This window comes from Marmota flaviventris, chromosome 1 (genome assembly GCF_047511675.1).
Source record: "Marmota flaviventris isolate mMarFla1 chromosome 1, mMarFla1.hap1, whole genome shotgun sequence".
In the NCBI taxonomy this organism is placed as follows: Eukaryota; Metazoa; Chordata; class Mammalia; order Rodentia; family Sciuridae; genus Marmota; species Marmota flaviventris.
Window position 1 is genome coordinate 158,816,681 of NC_092498.1, and position 16,145 is coordinate 158,832,825.

General features: G+C 33.5%; 1 long non-coding RNA gene across 1 annotated transcript in view; it reads right to left on the reverse strand.

Moving 5' to 3' along the window:
* LOC139707305 (uncharacterized) overlaps nt 1-16,145 on the reverse strand; it is a 127,932-nt gene that overhangs the window by 81,714 nt on the left and 30,073 nt on the right. The gene's annotated exons all lie outside the window — the stretch shown is intronic.

Below are 16,145 nucleotides of genomic sequence, written 5' to 3' on the forward strand. Positions count from 1 at the left end.
GCAAATTATACTGCAGAGTCTTATTAGCCACAACATCATGGTACTAGCATCAAAGTAGACATAAAGACCAATGGAATAGAATAGAATAGAATAGAATATAGTGACAAAGCTGAACACTTACAGCCATCTGATACTTGAGTTGGAGAACATAGAGACTTTATATTAAAGGCATTGTGAAAAAAATGGATATGCATATGTAGAGGAACCAACTTATATTCCTATCTTTCATCCTGCACAAAACTCATATCAAAATGGATCAAATACTTAGGAACCTTGAAACTTCTAGAAGAGAAAGGGTTAACACTGCATCACAAAGTTGCAGGCACTGACTTCCTCAGCAAAACCCCTAAAGCCCACAATGTAAAACCAAAAATCAATAAGATGGATGTCACCAAATTAAAAAGCCTTTGCACAGTAAAGGAAATGATTAAAGGGGGGAGGTTATGGAATGGGAGAAAATCTTTGCCAGCTACTCCTTTGACAAAGGACTAATATGCATAATATATAAAGTCAAAAATATCAATGCCAAACAGAAAACAAATAGTCCAATCAATAAATCGATAAAAGAAATAAACATAAACGTCACAAAACAAGAAACACAAATGGCCAAAAAATATATGAAATGTTCAGCATCTCTAGCAATTAGGGAAGTGCAAATCAAAATTACACAAAAAATTCATCTCACTCCATTCAGAATGTCAACTAATAAAGAACATAAAAAATAATAAATGCCAGCAAGTACATGGGGAAAAAGATACATTCTTACATTGTTGGTGGGACTGAAAATTAGAACAACTGGAAATCAATATGTAGATTCCTGAAAAAACTAGGAATTTGTTCCAGAGAGGTGTTTATTCAAAAGATCTAAAATGAGCAAACTATAACTTTACAGCCACTATAATGTTTGCAGGACCACATTCAAACAGCCAAATTGTAGAATCAACCCAGATCCCATCAACAGACAAATGGATTAAGAAAATGTGGTGTACATATTCACAATGAAGTTGTACTCAGCTATAAAGAAAGAAATAATGGCCTTTGCCAGTAAATGGATGGAAATGGAGAAAATCATGCTAACTCAGAAAACAGGCAGACATATGTTTTTTTCTCACATGCAGAAGCTGGAGCAAAATAATTGAAAGACAGTGGTGGGAAAGAGGACTGGATATCATCATGATATATGAAAGATTATTGTAGTAGATGTAGGAAAATGATGGGGAGAAAGGGAAAGAGAAACATAAAAAGATGAATTTAACAAAATCATGTTATATACACATATAAAGATACTAAGGGAATTTCTTATGCACATGTAGAAGAAAGGGAAATTTAACAGAGTTGAGGAGAAAGAATTGGGGGAGAAAGAAAAAAAAAGAACAGATGGAACTTGAAATCAAATTCCTTGCATGTATGCTTTTGTCAAAATAAACCTAATTAATATGTATAATTATGATGCCTTCATAAACAATTTTTTAAAAAAGAATATCCCTTCCTGTCTTTTATCTATCAGACTAGTTTCCTTTAATGTAGTGAGCAAAAAACATATTCTTTCTGCTTGTCATCAAAGTAAGGCATCAATTCACCCCAGTTATTCTATATGTTTTATGGATACTCACAGAAACTTTAACTAGTAAACATTTTAATCTCCAAGTAACATGTCAATTATCATATTAGAAAACCCTTTCGGTGAGTAGAAGAGAAGCAGTGTAGCTGAGTACAATAAATACACCTTCTGGAAATTTATATATATATGATACATGCAAGCCTACTAATACTACCAAGGTAGGAAGAAAAATTTGGTTTGTTCAACTATTGGTATGTCCTAAGAAATATTTCCAGAATATTTTTCCCCAGTCACTTACAGTGTCCTTATCTTGAGCAAATATATCTAGGCAATTCCCTTTTACCTGAATTTTTTCTGGGAACATTGACCACAAATTTTTTCCTTGATATAATAGCCAGTTTCAGTTGTGCCACAAAAACGTGTCTTGATTTCATAAAAAGTTTGCTGTAGGCAGGTTCTGGGTGTGGGGCTTGGCAAAAATAATGGGCCAAACTTTATGCCAGCTGTGAAACAGTTTATCTTTAAAGTTTCTCTGTGAATACCTTGGGAGAGAAATTTAGGCCTTGCTCTAAAAATGATGAACTTGGAAGAGTGAATAATACTGAGTTTCAGGCAGAGCAGATCATAGATGGATGGCTTCATACTGCTAAGTGCCACTTTTGTCAGAACTAAGGTGCACTGTATGAAGACTGCTGTGCTTGTTAGTTTTTTAATGCTGTGGCTTACAGCCTAATTAACAATTTAGAGAAATGAAAGTTGCTTTGGGCTCATGGATTCAAAGCTTCAGTCTATAATGGGCTGACTCTATTTCTCTGGACCTAGAGTGAATCAGAATATCTGGGTGGAAGTGCATTGTGGGGAAAATCTGCTTACCTAATGACGGCCAGGAAGCATAGGGTGAGCAGGCAAAGCCAGGAACAAAATATATAATTCCTAGAGTATGCCCCTAGTGACACACTTACTTTAATCAGGCTCCATGTGTCTATGGTTACCATCCAGTACAGTATACTCTTAAATTATCAAACCATCAACTGCATTAATGCACTGATTAGGTTATAGTTTTTATAATCTAACAATTTTACCTCTTAGTATTTCTGTATTAACAGAGGATTCTTTGGAGCACAAACTATATCTAAACCATAATACTCCTTTTCTAACCCTCCTAATGCTAATTTGCATCATAACAAGGCAAAACATTTTGCCCACCTTCAAGAGTCCCCACAGTAAGAATACTTCCAGGATTGCCCAAAAGTTTAGGTTCAAAGCATATTTGGAGACTGGAGGTGAATTCTTGGCCATGAGGCCTTTTAAAAATCAAAAGCAAAATATACACATCCAATATATAATGTCACAGTGTACAAAATCCCACTCCAAAAGACATGGATATAGACATAGAAAAAAGGAATGTGATCAAAATAAGACCTAAATCCAGTGCTACTAGACATTAGGTCTAGTAGCACCAAATCTAGCATCTGGGGTACATTGGCAATGAAACGTGCTCTCGAAAGGACTCAGGTACCCCATCCCTGTGACTTTGTTTGTTGCAGCTTATATGCCTCTCCCTTAGGCTGGCTTTGTCTGCAGCCAATAGTTTTCATTGGTACATATTCCATGTGCCACGCTAAATCTGGAACAACTCCACTGCAGCACTGTCTCCCTTCTCACACTTTCATCTGTCATACTTGCAAGATTTTCACCCTGGTATGTTTTTCCTGACCTTCAAGGGTTTCTTTGGAAATCTTGATGGAAGCTCTAGGGACCTTTAACTCCAGCATCCTGCATTCCTTCAGAAAAGAAAGCCTATCGGTGAGGCCAAGGTCTGTTTCCCAGCTTGTGCAGCAGTAGCTATGTGTTCTTGGACCACAGCTGCAAAGGACTTTTGAATGCCTGGGCAGTTGAGCATGTTGAAACGAATCCTGAGATTCATTTCAGCATCCCTATGCAGTACAGTGCTCCAAAGGTCTTTTTTATTTTTATTTTTTCTCATTTGTGAAGTAGTCAATATATTTAGTTTTTGAACTATTCCCATGTTTAAAGGTATTTCCACATAAAATTACAGTATATGTTTTCAGCATACACAAACTATGAAACACATATACAACAGATAGATTGATATAGAAAATGTGGCATATATACACAATGGAGTATTACTGGGCTCTTAAGATGAATTTATGATATTTGCCAGTAAATGGATGGATGTGGAAATCATCAAGCTAAGAGAAATAAGACAGTCCCACAAAACCAAAGTCAAATATATTTGCTGATAGGTGGAATATAATCCACAATAAATAGGGGATAGAAATTCAGTAGATTAGAAAAAGAGAAATTAAGGGAAGGTTAGGAAAAAGAAAGTGGAATGAATCTGACAATTTTTTTTTTTGAGAGAGAGAGAGAATTTTAATATTTTTATTTTTCAGTTTTCAGTGGACACAACATCTTTGTTTGTATGTGGTGCTGAGGATCAAACCCGGGCTGCACGCATGCCAGGGAGCACGCTACCACTTGAATCACATCCCCAGACCCCTGGCAAAATTTTTTAATGTACACATATAAATATATAGTGAATCCCACTATCATGTAGACCCACAAGAATGAAGTCATAATTAGAGTAAGATATATTCCATGCTTGTATAATTATATCTCATGGTCTCTTAAAGGTGTTTTCACTTCTACAATCTTTGTCCTTCAGTGGGTGTGGCCTTGCTGATTGCTGAGATGTCCTCAAAGCACATTTTCTAGGTTCTCTGAGCAAGATATTAGCCTCCTTTTTTAAAACAACACTAATCTCTTCAGAAATAAAACTTCAGTTTACATATATTTTTATGGCCATATTGCAAAACTTAAAAAAAATTCTGCTCTGCTTTCTGCTTCTGATTCTCAAATAAACCTTATTAAAAATCTTTCAGAAACACCTAGGCCATCTATTGAATATTGTGCTGCATTGAAATATCCTCCACCAGGATAATTAGTCCATCAACATTAAAGTTATCCTCCAAGAGAGTCTCAAGATATGGGCAAAGTGTCAAAAAATTCTTTGCCAGAATGCAACACAAATGCTCTTGTCCAAGACTTATGTTGTAATTCAGTGATATAAAATTTTGGGGCTCAATCCCAAGCACCACACATAAAAAAATTTAAAGTTGGATGACCTAAAGATCCAGAAATGCCAGCACTAAATGAACAATTAAATCAGCCAACTGAAGAGATACCTCTGCTTTTGTGTTTAGTGCAAACATTGTTCTTAATATTCAAGACAGGGACTCAATATATGTGCCCATCAATGATTAAATGAGTATAAATATTGTACTTATATACTATTATCATTTAGTTATATAAAATATTTTGTCTCTTAAAGTGTTATAAGATATATATGCAGGACTTTGCATTAAGTAAAATATGGCAGGCAGACAGTCAGTTGCAGGAGCTTTTGATTCACATGTGGAAGTCAAAAATTTAATCAGTAAAATTTTGCTCACCAGGTACTGTGTTTTGTGTAAGGCTGACATTGTTAGTCAAAGTCTCCATATTTTTATTTTAGTGGGCATAAGAGGGTCAAGAGTTTTGTTTACCACATGGTGAGTGTAGTGTATTATGTTCTTCATAAATACCAATAGAAGGAATACAATACCTTGTAAGTACAAAACTGATAATTATATAAAATAATGCATGTGTTGAATCATTTTAGTTATTGTACCTTGTATAAATAGTATAAGATACCATAATGTATGTAGTAAATACATAAAGTTGTATTTTCATTAAAAGAAATCATCATATCACACAAATTTAAAACTATAAAAATCAATTTATTATTCTTGATTGCCATATTTTGATTTCATCAAAGTATTATGGCCATAGGCTATGCAAGGTTTTTATAGTCTTTTAAATAGGTTTTTAGGGAAAATTTTATAGCATATATGTGTATAATTCTTAGTAAAATTTTTGTTCATATTTTTTTAAGAGTCCATAACCACTCTAACCTTTTGGAATATTTATGGTATTATCACCCAAAATCTATCAGTTATTTTTATGTCTCTATATCATGGTAGATAAAAACCAGTTTTCAGACACTCTTTAAAAAAGCCACAGATGTTTATATATGTTTTACATTTTCCTTATTCTACTGAGAGTGAAGGTAACTGGTAGATATTTACTAAATACAGAATGCTACCTTATGGAGGACAAAAGTCTGTGGATGATAAAAGTAACATACTTTCCTTCTCTCTATTGTATTACTCTACTTAGTGATGTACTACTCTTGGATACTGTGGTCTCTTCAAAAATTTGGGTAATATTCCCAAGGTAATTTTGTCTATACATTTTTATTGAACTGATATATTTCTGGATTAATGATAACTTTGGATTTACTAATCTGCTACACTCCTGATGTACTTATTTTACCTTAACTTCATATTGTGTATGCAAATATATTTATCCCAATCTAGTATGTAATTTTTTTAAAATTTTTTGTTTACTTCAGCCATGACTCCTCATCACAACGAAGAATATTCACCAGAAAAGGGCATAAAACATATATTTCACAAAGTGATAAGTGGGAAATACAGAATTTTTTATCTTGACTATTTACAAGAAAAGAAAATATGGAAAACTATATGTGAGAGTAAACATCAGAAATTATATCAAAAATCAGGCCTTGTTCACCTCCAAAGAATTTATACTGGAGAGAAGCCCTACAAACATAAACAATGTGGCAAAGCTTTTAGTAAAAAAAAAAGTCTTATTTACCACAGAAGAACCCATGCTGGAGAGATGTCCTACCAATGGGCAGAATGTGATAAAGTTTTTAAAGAAAAATCAATCTTTATTAAGCAAAGCATAATTCACACTGAAAAGAAGACCTACAAATGTAAAGTATGTGGCAAAGCTTTTACTCAAATATCAACCCTTATTTGCCACAACAGAACTCACACTGGAGAGAAGCCCTACAAATGTAAAGAATGTGGAAAAGCTTTTAGTCAAAAAACACACCTTATTTGCCACAATAGAACTCACACTGGAGAGAAGCCCTACAAATGTAAAGAATGTGGAAAAGCTTTTAGTCGAAAAACACACCTTATTTGCCACAACAGAACTCACACTGGAGAGAAGCCCTACAAATGTAAAGAATGTGGAAAAGCTTTTAATAAAAAAGCAGGCCTTATTTGCCACAACAGAACTCATACTGGAGAGAAGCCCTACAAATGTAAAGAATGTGGAAAAGCTTTTAGTCAAAAAGCCAGCCTTATTTGTCACAAAAGAACTCACACTGAAGAGAAGGCCTACAAATGTAAAGAGTGTGGCAAAGCTTTTAGTCACAAAACAAGCCTTATTTGTCACAAAAGAACTCACACTGAAGAGAAGGCCTACAAATGCAAAGTATGTGACAAAGTTTTTACTCAAATATCACACCTTATTTGCCACAGCAGAACTCACACGGGAGAGAAGCCCTACAAATGTAATGAATGTGGCAAAGCTTTTACTCAAAAAACACACCTTATTCACCACAACAGAACTCACACTGGAGAGAAGCCCTACAAATGTAAAGAATGTGGAAAAGCTTTTAGTCAAAAAACAGGCCTTATTCGCCACAGGAGAACTCACACTGGAGAGAAGCCCTACAAATGTAAGGAATGTGGAAAAGCCTTTAGTCAAAAAACAGGCCTTATTTACCACAATAGAACTCACACTGGAGAGAAGCTCTACAAATGTAAAGAGTGTGGCAAAGCTTTTAATAAAAAATCTGGCCTTATTTGCCACAACAGATCTCACACTAGAGAGATGGCCTACAAATGTAAAGAATGTGGCAAAGCCTTTAGTCAAAAAACAAGCCTTATTTGTCACAACGGAACTCACACTGAAGAGAAGGCCTACAAATGCAAAGTATGTGACAAAGTTTTTACTCAAATATCAAATCTTATTTGTCACAGCAGAACTCACACGGGAGAGAAGCCCTACAAATGTAATGAATGTGGCAAAGCTTTTACTCAAAAAATTCACCTTGTTTACCACAGCAGAACTCACACTGGAGAGAAGCCCTACAAATGTAAAGAATGTGGAAAAGCTTTTAGTCAAAAAATACACCTTATTCGCCACAGCAGAACTCACACTGGAGAGAAGCCCTACAAATGTAAAGAATGTGGAAAAAGCTTTTAGCCAAAAAGCAGGCCTTATTTGCCACTATAGAAGTCACACTGGAGAGAAGCCCTACAAATGTAAAAAGTGTGGCAAAGCTTTTAATAAAAAATCTGGCCTTATTTGCCACAACAGAACTCACACTAGAGAGAAGGCCTACAAATGTAAAGAATGTGGCAAAGCCTTTAGTCAAAAAACAAGCCTTCCTTGCTACAGAAGAACTCACACTGGAGAGTAGCCCTCCAAATGTAAATAATGTGGCTAAGCTTTTAATCAAAAATAAAACTTTATTTACCACAACAGAAGATGCTCTGGTGAGAAACCTTAAAAATATGAAGAAAGTGATAATGCTTTTAAAGAAAAAGCAAACCTTATTAACCACAAAATTTATACAGAAAAGAACCCCTACAAATGGAAACAATGTAGCAAAGCTTTTAATAAGAAATCAAAACTTTTTCACCACTACTAGGCTATTTATTCTGCAAAGAAGACTACAAATGTAGAGAATGTAGAAACATTTTTAATTATATATCACACATTACTAGACATTCAAGAAAACACACTGGAGAGAAGCTATACAAATAAGACCTTTGTACCATTTCTTTAAGAATGGGTCAACATTTAATCCTCTCCACAATCATCACAGCAGAGAGAAATTTTTGAAATTTGAAAATTGACAATGTGACAATGACTCCATAAATGATTCACCAATACTCAGCACCTGAGGATACATACTGGTTAGAGAGAATACAAATGGGAAAAAAAAATGTTTCAAAGCCACAGGTTTCTTAAACACTACTGATATTTGGAGACTTCATTGTGCCCAGAAATCCTAAAAAGTTAAATAATATTTCCAAAACTTATTCAAATTTTCAATTCATTGAACATTTTAAAACTCATACCAGTAGTGAACATTGAACATATTTTGTCCAAAATGAATGCCTTATATAACAATAAAATATTTACAATAAACACCTTGACAAATGTGAGAGTATAGTAAAGTCATTACCTATACATTACACCTTGATGTATATGAGGATCAGTGAAATACAGAACTAATTTAAATATAGAAAATGAGTAGTTATCTTTAACTTTTGCTTATAATCCCAGCAGCTTGGGGGCCGGGTGCACAAGAACTTTTAGTTCAAAACCAGCCTGAGCAACTTAATAAGGCCCTAAGCAACTTAGTGAGACCATGTCTCTAAATAAAATATAAAAATGGTCTGGGAATATGGCTTAGTGTTTAAGCACCCCTGCATTCAATCCCAGGTACCAAAAAAAAAAAAAAAAAAAAAAAAAAAAACGGGGAGGGGGGAGGGGCTGTGAAGAAAGCCAAAGTAAAAGTTTAAAAAAAGCAAGTAAACAAACAAAAAACTTACATGTTTACAACATCTAAGAAATTTAGAAAAATTCAGCAATACAGACAGCAAACTCCATATTGATTTATCGAGTATACTTTGAAATAAAATGGACCTATTTACCAGTGTGGGTTTAACTGACTACAAAATTGGTAATTTAGGAGAAGTCACTTAACTTATCTGAATATAAATTGTTTATATAATGAGAAAAATAATACCCTGAATAATGTTTAGTATCTTTAAACTAATCCCTAACATACCATAAGATCCTAAGTTTACTTGTAATAAGACCATTCATGTTAATTATAAAGTTTTGCCAAATTTGGATGTAGCCCTGCCTGTGACTTATTAATGCCATGGCATAATTTAGATGTGAGGGTATAGATAAATAAAAATAAAGCATTTTCTATTCTCTGTTGACTAAATTCTCATTATGCAAATGCATTTGTTAAAATACTGTTTCTTGATTTTTGATCAATAACAAAGAGGAGAAAAGATAATTAAGAGACCCTTTTCTTTAGGCTGGATATTATCTGCCTTGGTATTTATTGTGGAAAACAAATGAATCCTCTTAGGTATTCCTAAAACACATTCCAAATACATATTTATCCAAATGTTTCTATACATATTGTATACCCAGATATAGTTCTTGTTCTCTTATTGGAACAATGATAATAACCTTGTATTAATAATAACTCTATATTTCTTCTTGACCACTTTCCAACTTGAGGAACATTGAATAACTTCAGTAAATATTATTATCTAACTTGAGTAAATGTTTCAAGATATGAATTATAACACTTTCCAATGAAAACACTGTAAAATGAAATCCAAGTTTCTTATGATAGCCATTGTGGTTTCAAGCTTTCAAGATGGCCCAGAAATGATCCCTGATTCTTGATATTTTATCCTTCTGTGGATCCTTCTATGTTGTGCCATGTTTGGTTTGTCTGGCCGAGAGCATACATCAGAAATGGTGGTACATTGCTTCAAAAAGTTCTTTCAATTTGAAGAAGGTGACCTACTAAGTTATGAGCAGAACTGTGCAGAGGCTCACATGGAAGCAAGTAAAGTCTTGGCCCAATAACCAGTAAGGAGCTGAGGCTGCCATTACCCTTATTTGTGAGCTTAGAATACACCCATCTGTTGATTCTTGAGATGACTGCAAATTTCGTTTGGTATTTGAGCCAGAACCACCCTGCTAGACATTTCTAGATTCTGACTCAGAGAAAGTACATGAGATGGTTAGTTATAAAATGTTATGTTTGGGGACAATTTGATATACAATTCTTCTTCTCAGGTCCTGAGTGGTAACTTGCTTGCAACAAATAATAATTTTCCCCCTGGATATCTCTAAACACCCTCTGTCTTTTATTTTACATGTTACCCTCTTTTCTCCAGAGAAAGTCAAATAATCTAATTTTGCCACATTCATGTAAAATATAATATCATGTTAAAATTTAACACCTAAAAGAACAGGGACCAGATCATCACATTCTTCACTGTATCTCCTATATTTACTCAGGGTATGACAAATAAAAAAAGACCGCCTAAATAAAAATGTGTTGATTACATGAAAATTTGAATCATTTTTTGGAAAATAAAACCAAACATATAGCTCACTTTAGGTATTAACTCTAGTGATGGAGGCCACGCATTTTTACTGTGAGCATTATGTACAAAGGATATCTTTGTTAGTGGAGATATAATCTAGTAAGTTTACTGCATACTCTCTTCTATTTAATGATAAATAGAAGATAGTGTGCAATATGCTTACTAGATTTTGGCCACAATAAGACGATCATTGTAGAGAAAGAGATGCCCTTTCACCCTCTGCAGGCCTCTTTTGTGTTTTACCCATCCAGCAATCCAGTAGAGCCCTCCTGGAGCACAGAAATGATGACAACAATTCACATGTATTGTCATAGCAGAAGGAATTTCCCCATAACAGAAAAAACCCTCATATCGATTAGTCACATCAAGAATTATAGGACAAAGTTTTTATAAAATTATACCTTAGAATTGGTAAGAAAGTAAGTCTATAATATTTCTAATTCAACAGCATTGTGTCATGAATTGATCACCTGGCCAATTTGACACACAGTCATTTTTCATACTTCATCATAAACATTTTGAAATATAAAACTTGAATTAGTTTTGTAATAAATTTTATGACATGTTTGGTTTTCAAACAATGTGTTCTGAGGTAATTTGTTTTACAGTACTTCTCAGTATCTGAATGGTTAACTCCTTTGCATCCTACTCTACTACATATGCCCTCTGTCTTTTAGTATAAATCTTGGTATAACCCAAGCTAGATTCTAAAATTAAAATTTTATAGGCATCCAAGAATCTGGTCTTCAATTGATTAACTTCTTTCATTTTTGGCATTTTAGTGTGAACTGCAAAAAAAAAAAAAAAAAACAAAACAGTTCATTATTCCTTAAATACTACAACATGACTATCACTAACTACAGTTAAATTTTCTTCACTTGCTATAAAAACTTACATAAAGAAACCACAAATATACATATCTAAAGTATACATTTACCAATATTTGGCAGATTTATTTATTTGTGTACTCTAAACTCCTATCAAAATATACGTAATTATTATCAATCCCAAAAGTTCTCTTTTTCTCCTTGTCATTAATTATTTAAACTAGCAAGAATGGTCTCCATGTGCTTGCTCCTGGATTAAATATTCATTACAGACATAAAATCATTGGGTAAAAAGTTCATGAATGAGAAATACAAATTTATTTACCACTAATTATATTAAAAATATAAATACAAGCAGTAAAAATTTAACCACTCACATCTCACCTACTTTGGACACCTAGCATCTGATGTACAATTAAAAGAAAATGTGGTTAAGAAATCCCAAGGTGCTATTACCCTTCAGATATCTATAACCCCTGCCATACAAATAGCTATATCACCTGGAAAAATAATTCCAATAGACAACTTCTCTGACTCTCTTCTTCCCCATGAGTTCCCTCAAACTTCTCCTTTTTGGATAATCCTCTGGACAATTTCAGACTATGAAATTATTTTCTATTATTTTTTTAATTTTAATTTAATTTTATTTATTTATTTATTTTTTAGTACTAATGATTGAACCCAAGGGCATGCTTAACCACTAAGCCACATCCCCAGCTCTTTTATTCTATCTATCTATCTATCTATCTATCTACATTTTGAGACAGGGTTTCTTTAGGTTGCTTACAACTTTCCTAAGTTGCTGAGTCTGGTGTCAAAAATGTGATCCTTTTTCCTCATTCACCCAAGCTTCTAGTATTAGAGGCATGTATCACCACACCCAGTGGAACATAATTTCTTACGAAACCCCTGTCCCATGATTGTATCTTCATGACTGATAAGCATCCAAATCCCCCAATTCTTTATACCAGTCCATTTCAACCCCATCACTCCAGAAGCAATCAGTATTTAGTATTAGCTGATGACTTTCCTGTGCTAGAATTTTATGTAAAACATATCAGGGTTTATGTTCTTTTATATAAGATACACTTTAGTTATCCTGTTTGGTTATTCATTCATGGTACATTCATCAGTAATGCACTAAAGACTTTACTGAATACTACTCAGTGTATAAGTAAATTTGCCAGAGTGTATTTATTTTCCTATCTGTAGACTCCAAACTAGAGTTTTTAGTTATTATGAATAAAATATTACTAAATGCTATTTTTGTGACCTATGTTTTCATTTCTCTTGGGTAAAACCTCAGAGTGGAATTTTGGGGACTCAGATTTGGTGTCTATGCTTAATTTCAGAAACAAAAATTAAAAATGCCAGTATATTGGTACCATTTTTTATTCTCAGAAATTCCACATGGGATTCCCAGTTGCTGCACAATCATGCCCACTTGAGAGGTTTTTAACATTTTGTATTTTAGCAAATCTAATAGATGTGTAACAGTATATTACTAAGATATTAATTTGAATATCTCTGATGACTGGTTTCTTTCTCCTTCTTACTGGTATTTTGTACATCTTTATTTGTGAACTGTTTTCAAATATTTTGTCCACCTCTAGAAAATGGCATATGTTTCTTTAACATTAAGTTTAAAAGGATTTTTCATACATTGTTTACCAGATGTTTGTCAAATATTTGTTTTGGAAAATATTATCGTTAGATGAGTCAAATAAAGTATGACTGTGGACTCTATATTTCAACTTTAAAATTCAATTTGCATCTGACTTTCATATATATATATATATATAGTTTTATCATACAAAACCTCACTTATTTTAGTAAAACCAAAGCAATCATTTTAAAACAGAAACTGCAGTCTTAGATAGATCTGCCTTAACATATCACAAGTGTTTCATGCAAACCTCTGCTAGAAAATCTAATCTAATCTTAACATTCACCATTTGAAGAAATAAAATTTAACATACTTTCTATTTCAAACAGAAGCAAATATAAGCCTTAATATTAAAACTAGATGTAATATATACAACAAATATTGGTAACGTGAACTGTCCTAAAGGACTTTTAACATTAAAAAGTAGTAAATTTTGTATTTAGTATTGCATAGGAAATTATTTTCCAATTATTAATGTTTTCACCTGGTGCTATCAAATATATTTATATTGGTATAAATACCTCAATGACATAATATAAAACATAATTTAAAAGGCCTGGAATTTTAAAACAATCCTTTTACTCTGTACAGTATTAACCTGTTTTTCATTTCACAGTCAACAAAACCAAGAACATAACAGAATTCTTCTAAATAAACCAGGAACATATTAATGGCCATTCTTTATTGAAAGCACTGTATTTAATATAAAAATGATATAAACTTAAAAATTAAAAGAGAGCTCAAGTGTCAAGGTAATTTAGAAGTTAGAAAGTTTCCTTTTAGAATATAGGTGGTAAAATTGGAAGATGGAACATGTGCTGGGAGGAAGACAAGAGCTCAGAAAAGGCTTTGCAGAGGATTCAGCAGAGATGTGAGTCTTTCTCAGAATTATGGTTAGGACAAAGGAGTAAATTTGCAGGATAAATATGTCAGGTAATGTGCAAGAAAATCATAATTTTCTTATTACAAAAATGCTTATTACAAAAATCATATCTACAGCAATGGTTCCAAAGAAGTAGTCTTTTGGTCAGGCAGAAGTATTTTGACAGGAGTGGCAGTTTTGATAGTATTTTTGTGTAGTTTTACTCATAGTGAATAACCTTTACCCATTTATCCATCTTATTGGTTGGAATTAATTACAATTTTTTTATCATATATTACTCTTTAATTAGATCTCTGTTTTACAATATGTTGTTCTTGTCAATGGGATACTTCAAAAATGTAAGCCTGACAGGAAGCATTTTTTAAAAACGTACCATTGGAAGGAAAAAAAATTGTCATCTTTTATACAATATGGAGATGGGAGATGGAACGTAATCATCTGGGAAGCTCTTTCTGAATATTTTCTTTTCAGTCTATTATTCTTTAACCACAACTTTTAAAACAATTTGAGATTTAAAACTGATCTCTTGTTCCTAAGAAAGAAGTGTGTCCACTTTCAATATCCACTGTCATTAGTACCCTCTGAATGCCCCCCATAGGTAGCTGTTTCTGGATAAATCAGTTAGACTGGTGCACACTCATGTAGGAAGTCCTGTCTCATGGCTGATGACACACAGTGTTCACAACAGTAAAACACTTCAGGAGGGAGATGGGATTCAGAACAATGCCCAAAATATTGTAATTAGGGGAAATAACCCTAGATTTAACATTTTAGATCTCTCCATTATGAGGAATTAGCCTCAGGGAAAAGGAGAGGACTCTAAATGTACCGATTTGCCCTCACCTACTCAACAGCAGCTGAATAAGGCCACTTCAGCCAGAACCCAGGACAGTACTCTCCCCTTCAGCTCAGCCTGGCTGTCCAGTGGGAGGTGTTGAAATGGGAAGGGCCGGGGCACTAAGTACCTAACACTGACCGAAGGACTGAAGTGAGGAGATTAAGGAGCTACAATTCAAGTACCTTCTGAACACTGCAGCAATTTCTGGTGGCCCCACAAGTTTGGACTATGGTTTTGGGAGAAGAGGTAAAATTATTAATAATAATTCCCTACTTTAAACCAACAGAAAGCCTCTTAAGGTCTTCTTTTAATGATAATATAAATCTGAATTATTTGTGGGGAAAAAAAAATACAGATTTAGGTAGGACAACTCCAAGGAAATAGTAAGCCATTGAGAGTGACAGGACTTGACTTCACTAGGGACAGTATGGGATGGGTGCCCACCCTCACCAGTTCCTACTCTAAACCCTGGCATTTCAGTCTGAATATAGATAATACTGCATTTTTGTACCATCACATGCCACTTACTCTTGTCCTAGTCACCCTACATACTCTTAATCCTTCCCTTAGGAACACTTTTTGAAACAATGTCCATTGTTACTGTTCAAATATCAACCAACACATATATTAAAACTCAGATTTTATCTTTAACATAAAAGTGCTTAAAACCATCCTATGTAACTGTTTTTCACTTCATTTTTTACCCATAAAATCAAACTCATTTAGGTTTATGAATAATACTGAAAAATTAGTTAATCTGATTCACTTACATTTAAAATAATATGCCTTCATTCCAACTTTCCTTTACATTAACTGACTCACTGCAGTATCTTCATGAGTTGAGCTCATTTGGAAAATATAGAAGGTACAAATATATAGAACTTTTACGATAAAAAATTTTTGAATATAAAAATGCTTTCTATGTTTCAAAATAACACTTATAGATTTTCTTTAGAGTTTTGGGCTTAGTGTCCAACCCATTAAGTACCCAAGGTTTTGTTGTTATTGTTTTAAATAACAAAGGTAGTAATATGGTTTTAAATACAAAATCATACAAGAACCACTCAAGTTTGTGGATCTTCCCCACAGAAAGTTCAGTTTCTTGCTAAGAAAACCCCTAAATATTTTAGTCATTACATAAAATTCCATTATCAAAAACTAGTTTAAGATACAAATCTACAAGATAGAAATCTATGCGCCTTAATGATTGCCAGAATTGCCCAGCATAGCTTCCGTAAAATAGAGAATTGTTTAAAAAATACAATCTCC